This window comes from Trachymyrmex septentrionalis, unplaced genomic scaffold (assembly GCF_001594115.1).
Source record: "Trachymyrmex septentrionalis isolate Tsep2-gDNA-1 unplaced genomic scaffold, Tsep1.0 scaffold79, whole genome shotgun sequence".
In the NCBI taxonomy this organism is placed as follows: domain Eukaryota; kingdom Metazoa; phylum Arthropoda; class Insecta; order Hymenoptera; family Formicidae; genus Trachymyrmex; species Trachymyrmex septentrionalis.
This window is the reverse complement of record NW_017305977.1, coordinates 1,822,657-1,833,527: the sequence shown is the minus strand read 5'-3', so window position 1 is coordinate 1,833,527 and position 10,871 is coordinate 1,822,657. Positions and strand designations below refer to the sequence as shown.

The window sequence follows — 10,871 nt, the reverse complement described above, 5'->3', positions numbered from 1 at the left end:
TAAAACAAAATTTAATATTGGCTCTTTGTTCGAAGTTCATTCTCGTACCGATGTATACAACATACTGACACTTGAGACGCCATAACTTCGTTTCCACTGAACCAAATGTCATGAAATTTTCACTGGAAGTCAGGTAGGAATGTACCTTTCAAACGCGCAATCGAACACACAGATGGCGCCACCCGACCTATCCCTATTGAAAAAGTTCCGAAAATTTTGGGACGCACCTTGTAGTCTTCATCCAATTTTTATTGTGTAGTTCACATCGTTATGTTTTTTTTACTGTATAGGGACCTATCCATTTCGATTCTAGCTTCTTTTCTCGGCCTCTTTTTATCGTCTTTTTTTTCGTCGTAGAGTAGAACCGTATCGCCCACTTGAAAGGTTTTTTCTCGACTCGTTTTGTTGTATTGTTTTTTGGTCTGAATTTTGACTTGCTTTACATTCTCTTTCGCCACCTGACTCATCACGCGAAGTCTTTCTCTCAGCTCTTGTACGTAATCATCATACGCGTAAGTCGGTTTCAGAGATTGTAATAGAGCGTTTGATATGGTTGGTTGATAACCATATATAAGTTCAAACGGTGTATATCCTGTGGCGGTGTGTGGGGTAGTATTATAGGTGAACATGGTATAGGATAACCATTCATTCCAGTTTGTCTGTTCGTTATCGTTTATATAGTGTAAATGTTCCGCGAGAATTCGGTGTGAACGCTCTAACGCATTGTTACTCTCAGGATGATATGCTGTTGTCTATATTTTCTCGCACACACACACACACACACACACACACACACACACACACACACACACACACACACACACACACAAAATCTTTAAGAGTTTACACACATTCTTAAATACTTCGGTCGTAAAATTGGTACCTTGATTTGTAAGGATTTTTTTGGATATTCCATGCTCCATTATTATTTTTATAATAAATGCTTTGACAATCGTTGACGCCTCTTGATTCTTAACCGATATCGCTTTGCTAAATTTTGTCAGGCTATCTTGAAATGTCAGGATATATTTATTTCCTTCGAGCGTAATCGGCAGTGGTCCTTCTATGTCAATATGGGCGCACTTTTCAAAGGGTTTTTCGGGTGTATCCGTTAATACGAGAGTACTTGTCGGGTTATAGTTTCAAATTATATAGAGACATTTTCATCTTTTAACTCAATTTATTTTTCTGACAAAATTCGCATTTACTAATATAATTTTCGACATCCTTCATAATGCCACGCCAGTCATGTAGCAATCTTATTCTTTTTATCGTTCATGATACACCCCCCTGCGGGTGCATCATGATATTCATATAGTATTTGCTGTGTCTCTTCCTCCGTATATTCCTTAGATGCCCTCATCTTCATTTTCCTCTACTTGGACATTATGTACATGTTCGTCGTTCCGGATTGGATTTCGACTCAGAGTATCTGCGTTAGTATTACCTTTACCAGCCTTATGTATGATCTTATAATCATACTCTTCTAATTTTAATCTCCAGCTCATTAATCTCGAGCCTGGATCATTCACGTTGAAAAAGCCAGACTAATGGTCTGTGATTCGTTACAAAGATCATACCGTATAGATATGGGCGAAAATATTTTACAGCCCAGATTATTGCTAGTAATTCCTTCTCTGTAGTGTTATAATTTTGTGCAGCTTTATTTAATATTCGGCTCGCGTAAGCAATCGAACAGTCTTGACCTACGGGGGGAGGGGGGGTCTTGTGATAATACAACTCCAATTGCAAGATCCGATGCGTCAGTGATTCCAGGAATTTTCGAATAAAATCCGAATAATTTAATATAGGTACTGTTGTGAGTTTCGCTTTTAATAATTCGAATGCATTCTGTTGTTCCATTTTCCAATCAAATTCCAATCGAATCGCAACTCCCTTTTTGATCTTGTTAGAGACTTGTTAGAGGTCTTGCAATTTTTGAAAAGTTCTCAATGAATTTTCGATATATCCGGCCAATCCGATAAACGATTGTATATCCTTAATTTTTTTCGGCACAAAAAATCTTTCACAGTGCTTAATACTACTTGGATCTGGACGTATTTCCTTTTTCGGTTATTATATGTCCGATAGTATTGCTTCCTTTTGTAGAAACTCGCACTTGTCGGGTTGTAGTTTCAAATTATATTTACGTAATCGTTGCATTATTTCGACAAGACGCTTATTATGTTCCTCTAGGCTTGGTCTGTAAATTACTATATCATCTAACCTACACGAGGCATCTCAATCCTTGTATTCCCGCTAGTATTGTGTTTATGAGCCTTTGAAAACCGTCACGAGCGTATTTCTTAACCCGAACGGCATTCGATTAAATTCATAATGTCCGTGCGAGGTAGAGAGGGCAGTTTTATTTTTGTATTTCTCACTCATAGAAATTTGGTAATATCCCGATGCTAAATCCAGTGTGGAAAAAAATTTGGCGTTTCCTAACTGGTCTAAAATACCGATTATGTTTGGTAGAGGAAATGAGTCGCCTATGGTTAATTCATTAAATTTTCTGAAATCTACCACTACTCTAAGTTTTGGTTTCCTTGAAACGTTGCTCTTTTTTGGAACGACCATAGTGACACGTTCCACTAACTCATGCTAGGACGAACAATATCATCTTGTAGCATTTTCCTTATTTGTTGGTTCACATCTTTCTTATGTTTTTCTGGCAACCATTATATGCGATAAGATCGCACATTTACGGGTGCACTATCGATGCTCGTATTAATTTCATGCGCTACCGCTGTTATATGTGTTAATAGATCTCTTTCTAAGTGAAAAATATCATTAAAATGCTCGCATATCTGCTCGACGGTTTTCTTTTCTTCTATATTTAGATGCTCGGTTCTTATCTGCGTTTGTACATTGCCGCGTATCGAGTTGCATCATGTGCTGGTATTTCATGGCACGGTATTTCCATAAAGGACTTCGGGAGATGACAATAAACAGCTTTGTAGTTTAGAGTAGAAATATATTTAAGTTTTACACATAACACCAGTGCTTATTTTATCACAATTCACTTAGCACTATTCACGTCGCGGTAGATACTGTTACAATTTTTTAGATGATAGGCGACGAGTTTCTTTCAAATTTCTGACCGATGACCATATTCGCAGTCGTGTATAGCTTGATTTTCGCGATAGTCTTGGCCTTTCCGCGTTGGCCCATCAGCATTCCGCTTATCGGACGAGGACAGCTTCCGCGCAACTTCTGAGTCTGCATTTATTAACAATTACAATTTACATATATTCGTTTACAATTTATATTCGCTCAGGGTCTTCTTTTATATTAATTATTTAAAAGTATATTTAACAAATTGGTTTCGGTAATCATTTATTTAACCGTTTATATTTCTGACACGTGGCGCAATCGTCACTTGTGCAATTAACACTCGTGACAATCGTTGTATCGAAATTTTATATCGTGGTGTCTGCGTGTACTCTATCTTTTTCCGACTTTCTGTAAAACGGTTCCAAGCCCCGCGGACAAGCACGAGGTCGCGCCATGTTGGTGATAATACCATAACCGTCTCCTATCTCGACTGTCAAGGCGTCGAACTATTCGCGCGATTTGCGAGAAATATTCTTACGTGGCGTGAGCTCGCCATTAAGAGTAAACGTAATTAATACGCACCGCGTAGGGCGTATCGAGGTCTATGCGAAGCTAAAATAACGCATTCCGATTGAATATTATCGCCGTGATCTTGTCAATGAATACAAACAAAAATCGGAGATTAATCAAATGTATATTTTGTTATTTTTATTATTACTAATTATTGTGTGGTTCATTGCTGTCGCCCATTCACTTCTCCAAACATTCCTCTATCCTCGACCACGAACTGCCCCCTCTCCCATTCCCGAGGCTGAGCTACCGGTTACGAATACTGTCGATGTTCGCAGTTCGTTGGAATATCGTACAGAGAATATACCGAATGATTTTGAGAAAGAATAGCACGTTCACTCGTGCCTGACGCCCAACTCGGTTTCGAGATTTTGCGTTACCCTTAAGAGTGGCAGCGTGAAGACACATTTCTGTCGCGTTTCTTTTGAAGTTACACGCAACCTGATTGTAGAAGAAAAAATATTGGCTGCAAACGCGCGGCGAAGTTGCGCTACGCTCATGAGTGCGGTTGCAGATCATAGATGATTATTATGATAATTTGTAATCACATCCTGCGACAAATTTGCTTTGTCTGTAAAAAGTATTGATACCTTAAAATTGGGAAAAGTACACTGTTGCAAGTACCACTGAGCAAAAATTACTCGTGATGGATAATCCACTGGTAAGAAAACTTGTATATGATAAGAATGCAAAAGAGCTTTGTTTAATACCCTCCATACAGTTGAGAAAGAAACGTTTTGCATTTCTAATGCGATCTGTCTCGTACTAAGTCTTCGATTTTCTGTGACTCGTTTAATCACTTGCTCTTCGATTGCAATTGCTCGAATGGTTCTGCTTCGTCCTCGATTAATTATATTGGATAAGAAAGATCCTGTTTCCCTAAGTCGATAGACGGAACTGGAGGCATTTTTAGCAAGGTATCGTCTTTGAGGGAAGATTTGTTGATAGAGATGTTAAGCTTCTCTGCAGTTTCCATTAGCTCGTCCATACATATAATGGATATCTGCCAATTCGATGTCAGAATAGGCTGCCATGTTGATGAATACTATTTTTCACTCTTAAATGCTTAAGGGGTTACATTACTTTAAAATTTTGAAAAAATCGAAAAAAATTTTTTTTGTTTAAGTGATAGTTTATACATGTGAAAATATAACTCCACTAGTTGGAATGAAAAATTTGACGTATTTATAATGATACAGCTGATTCTTTGAAATGCGATTCTGAAGTGCGAGTTAAAGTGCTGATTCTTTGAAGCAGTAAAAGAGGCTCGCAGTCTTAAAATCAGACAAAAAAGAGACTGAAGAGCCTTGTATCAATGTTTGAAGGACAACTCTATGGCACAGGCATTGCTGATTAAAAGTGATTTATTTTTATATAGAATCACATTGGAAAACTTTAAACACGTTTTTCTCAAAACGACATTTTTCGAATCGGTGCACATCGTAACTTCTACAATTTTTATTCAATTCACTTGAAATTTGCAGAGAATCTTTTTTGTTAGTTATCTAAAGAAGTACATAGCGATTTTGTGATTAGTTAAAAACTATTATTGTTATTAACATTTCTGTTCAAAATTTTTTAGCCAAAAATGATACTTCTTTTTCAAATGTTCACCATTTTCACAAAAAAGCATATTTTTGAAAACTTCTACGTACTTCTTTAATAAAATGTTATGTAAAAAATAAAAATTCTTGGTTTTTTGTTCTAGATCAAACCGTTTCGTCGTAATCGTGTTCACCGATTGGGCGTTTGCTGAAAACCAGTTTAATTGAATCGGCAGTGCCGCCATTTTTTTCGAAAAAATTTAAAAAAATTTTTCCTATACTTCAATGCATGTATAATAAGCATCTATTTATAGATTTTTACTTGATCATTTTAGATTTATACTTGATCATTTTCGCAAAAAAAGTTTCCAAAAATAGCTTATCTTTTTATGGTCCAAAAGTGGTGTAACTCTTTAAATAAAGACTGATTCCAATTCCATACAGACCTATCTAATAACACTTTGTTTTTTTATTAACTGATAAACACTTTTAATTCATTCCATCCCAGATTAAAATTTACAACTGAAATAGGGAATAAGTTAAATTTTCTTGATGTTAGCATAATTAAAAAAGGAACTTTTCTTATTCATAATTGGTACCATAAACCTACTTTTTCTGGTCATTACTTAAATTATTATCCCAGACACCCTTTATGCCAAAAAATGGGAATCGTTGGTTTAATAGAGTTCTTTCTTTGTCTCGCCTTATTTATTATCAGGAGAATTTCGAATTAATAATTAAAATTCTTTTAAACAATGGATAGTCATTGAAACTTATATTCTCAGAAATAAAAAATAGGTTATCAAAAAAATTTAAACAGTGGAATGATCAGATTAACACATCTAAAGACAAGACAATAGACAATAAAGAAGATAAAATTAATCACAGATTTTTTACATTCCCCTTTATATCATTTTCATGAAAAAGATCAAAAAATTTCTTTAAAAAGAAATACCTTAATACATAGCATATAAGGGGATTAATAATCTTAGGGGATTCATAAGCGGTCATAAAAATGTTCATCCTAAACTGTCTTATACAGACATTATACATAAAATTGATTGCCCAGATTGCGAAGCATCGTATGTGGGCCAAACAGGTAGATGTTTGAAGACACGCATAAATAAACATAGAAATCATATTTTTTATTAATTTTACATAAATTAGAGTAAAAATACTCGTATAATTTTTTAAAAATTAAACAATGTAGTGGCTTATTTCGAATTTATAATTAGAATAACTTTAAATTAATATAATTAACATAAAATAATATAAATACTAAATAATATTCTACACAAATGTTTCGGCTTACAAAGCCTTGTTCAATATTAAAACGCAGAAATGCAATATTAAATTAACAAATCAAATAAATAATAAATACAATAAAAATTTAAAAAAAACCATTATAGTAAACCATTATAGTAAAGTGTAGTATATAAAGAAGTCAATCATCAAAAAGTATTATAACAGATTACAATAAGATAAGAAGATTTAAATACTTCAGTCAAGTAGATTACATTATGTCCCTCGATAAAATAATTTTGTCAAATTCCTTGGTTGAAATCGAGAATCCAATTTATCGTAGACTTGTATCAAACGATTTGAGAATTTATTATTTACAAGTATTATATTTTATGATATTCTATAGAATGAATAAATGTATTAAAATAATATATTATTAGTGTGAATAAGAGGTACAGAATCAAATAATAACTTACGTTAATTTATATAAAATACTGTAATTAAAACTCTCAATCAGAGAGTTGATCTGATCAAATACATTAAAAATTAGATGTTGACTGTTACTCGTTTGAAAATTGACTGATGTAATGTGTAGGTCAAATAAAAATAAGTCAATAAAATTGAATAAAAACAAAACTGTGAACAATTTATGTTCTCGTATATCGTTAAGTATGTTAAAATAAGAGTTATTCAATAACTCAGTATATTTCATTAAATTTAAACCGGTTTTTTTTTATTTTTTAATATGTATAATATCATTTCTGAAATATTTCTTTTACAATAATTTTTTTCAAAATCAAGAATATTAACGTTTTCCCATTTTTTGCGTTTTTACACTGAAAAAGGCTTTGTAAGCCGAAATGTTTGTGTAGAATATTATTTAGTATTTATATTCTTATGTTAATTATATTACTTTAGAGTTATTCTAATTATAAGCTCGAATTGCCACGACATTGTTTAATTTTTTGAAAGCACATAAATTGGAACACTACACAGCATTCTGTAATAACAAAACACAGAATTAGCCATCAGCATGAATTTGATTGGAAAAATGTCAAGATATTAGACGAGAAAAGAGTGCTTAATAAAAGATTGATTTCGGAAATGATTCATATAAAGCAACAGAAACAGAGTTTGAAAGAATGACACTTATTTTTTAGACTCACTATATATGAATTTGTTTGCGAAATCGTGACGTTGTTTTCCTTCTATTCTTATTTTTATTTTTATTTGAATAACTACATGACTTTATTATTTTGACTCTCATTTTAACTCTGACTGTCAACACCACAAGATCTTTACGTCGAGTTGTGAGAAACTAACATGTAAGTTAATAAAAATAAAATTCAGATAAATGATTTATAATTCTCTAATTTTTTGCTTTTCATTTTTCTTTTGAATGACTATATAGCAAATCTAACAATTTAATGAGCGATGTGACTTTATCTATAGACACAATGTATATGACACTATTTTTATTTTAAGTAAGTTTTTATAATATTCCGTATTATACAATATATATAAATCAAACTAAGACTCCTGATAATTCAAAGAACTGGAAAGGATACGGGCAATAGGAATCAAGCGTAGAAGATATATCTATGAAGTGTGAAACTTCTTTATTCACTAAAACGCGCTAACATGTTTCGGCTCACTTTTGGGCCCTCCTCAGAGACAACACAAATTAACATACATAAACTGTGAATAAAAATTATCCTATCATGGTGAGCTCCCCTACCTCGAGAATTTAAACGCCAAAAAGAGTGAAATAAAAAGAAAAAATAAAAAAGAAAAATAAATGAAAAAAGAAAATAATGGAATTATCGAAATAGAAAATATGAAAAACTAATTTATCAAAAACCTTAAGATTATAATTAATTATCCCGAAAATAATGTGGGACGAACGTATAGACAGCTGAAGTCACGAATTACGGAGCATAAGAACTACATCAAATGGAACACCTCTACTCGTAATGTCATAACGGAGTATCGATTACAAGAAGGCCATTCGATTGGGACAACGTTACAATATTGGACAAAGAGCCCCACTACAGGAACAGCTTATCGAAATCGTATGTGACATTGCGGATAGGCTAACACAATTAAAAATTTGCTGTTACAATCAAAAACTGGTTGCTGCAGTCATATAAAAATACTATGCCATATTTGCTATCTAAATTGTTGCAGTAATCAATCTTTTTTTTTAGTATCTTTTTTTTCATACAATTTAAACAAAAAATGTTTATAACTTGAAAAGAAAGCGTTTCTGAACATGTTATATGATTTTTTTCATCCTTACAATGAGTGGAAATGCTCTTAGAGTTTGACTATTTTTGAAATATTCTGTATAATTACATCACATTACAACTTATCCCAGGTTATCACAATTATATTTTAATTATTATTGTACATAATAAAAAATTTATTTCAAGACGTCAAAGAAACTGTTTAACCAAAAATTTATTTCAAGAGGTCAATATATGTATATGTTACTTTTAAAAGAATTTTATTAATCATAGAAATTTTTTAAACTTACTCTACTATCAAACATTACAATTATCTTTAATTTTGTCTGTAACTCTTTAATTATATTGGAAATTTCTAGCAATTTGAATATAATTTTGGCTTTTTAAAAGATGACAGCATTGAAAATCGTTATTCTTTTGCTCCATATGTACATAACAAACAAATAATAATAGCTAATCACATAAGTGGACCTTATTTAATGAGTATACTGTTTACAAAAAATTCTTACATTTATTTCAAAAAATTGATTTACTTTTTATTTTCCATAGCTGGGAAGTTGAATAATATTATAATGAATGATATAATAAATTATTACATTGTATATTGGTAAATGTTGCAGCGAATTGTTATAAAAATGGCTCCTACACACAAGTTTTGTTGTGTTAAACAAACGAGTTGCTATCGATTCCAATTCTTTTTTCCCTTTTTGTCTTCCTATGATACATCTTTTATATTTGCTTACCTATGCTACTGCAGATGTAAAGCAAGTTTTAAAGTAATAAATTAAAATAATAAATATAATTAATATAAATTTAAAAGTGGATCTTATTCAGTGCTGGTTTTAATTCCATTTAATTCGCCTGAAATATCTTAATTCCATTTAAAAAAGCGAAAATTATTGGCATATCTTTTTGCATGTCTATCTGGAAAAAAATAACGTGACCAAAATATGCCACCCTCGAACAGTTGCCCTTCAGAAAACACTTTTTTAAATTGTTTAATTTTTGAAATATTATAATATAATGTGAAAGTTAAAATGATGCACATTGTACATTTCTACATACATATGTATATGCGCGCGCACGTATGTAATATTTAAAAAAAGATTACATTATAATCCATATATATTGCTTGCGTTCGTCAGCTTCTATTATCCATTGACACACTAAATTGAATCTGGTTTGTCTTCTATAGTCTACATTGTGTTCGAAAAGATCAGAATAGAGTACATGTAAACGATCATTGACTCGATGAAATCTAAAGCTTATGTATCTAAATTGAATGAAAGAGATTTAGTTATATTCTTCATTGCTAAAATTGATATATACATTATAGCGGAGACCGGCGTTAATAGACTCATTTTTCGGTTTCGAATTTTTACAGACGAAATTAAGAAAATTTACTTATCGAAAAAACTACTTACTTAAGAAAAAATGAATTCTATATCAGTTACTACATACCATACATTTGACTATCTAATAATATTTTAATAATATTTTAATAATAAAAGGAAACTAATAACTAATATGAAACAAAATGCATTTTTCTAATGCGTTCCATCTGATTCAACTAGCCCCGGGACCGAAGTAATTCGACTAAGATTATTAAAATAAACATTAATGTATTTTAAGCTACATCTTTGGCTACATATTAATAACATTTTTATAAAAATATATTTTAAACACAAACATCGCTTCGCATGATAAAACAATGTTTCTTTTTGCAAAATTTGTTTATCGTATAAAAACACGTCGAATGAGCCTAGTTTTCAAGATTGGACATAAGGGAACTACGAGGGCAAGTCAATAAGTTCTTAGAAAATCTGTCAGAGGACACTCACAGTGTCATGTTACATTACTTTTTGACAAGTAGCATCTTTCAGCTGATTATTGTCAAATTTTGAGCTGAATTCATCACATGGTTCCATTTCTGTAGACGATTAAAGCGAACAACCTTTGTATTTTTTGCAAAATAGAAAAAACGAGTTTCGTGATCAAATACGAGGTCTGTTCAAAAAGTATCGCGAATTTTGTGTTTTTCCAAAAATTATTTATTTATTCATGAATATCTATTTTGTCCCCTTCAAAGTAATCCCCATCAGATATTATACACTTGTGCCAACGTTTTTTCCAATCCTCGAAGCACTTCAAAAAATTATTTTTTGTGATCTTGTTCAGCTCCTCCTTCGATGCCGTCTTTATCTCCTCAATC

The 10,871-nt window shown here is 32.0% G+C and overlaps 1 pseudogene; it reads right to left on the bottom strand.

The window, feature by feature from the left end:
* Positions 1–1,349: 1,349 nt before the first annotated feature.
* The window catches only part of LOC108754288, a 24,814-nt pseudogene continuing 15,292 nt past the window's right edge, over positions 1,350–10,871 (bottom strand).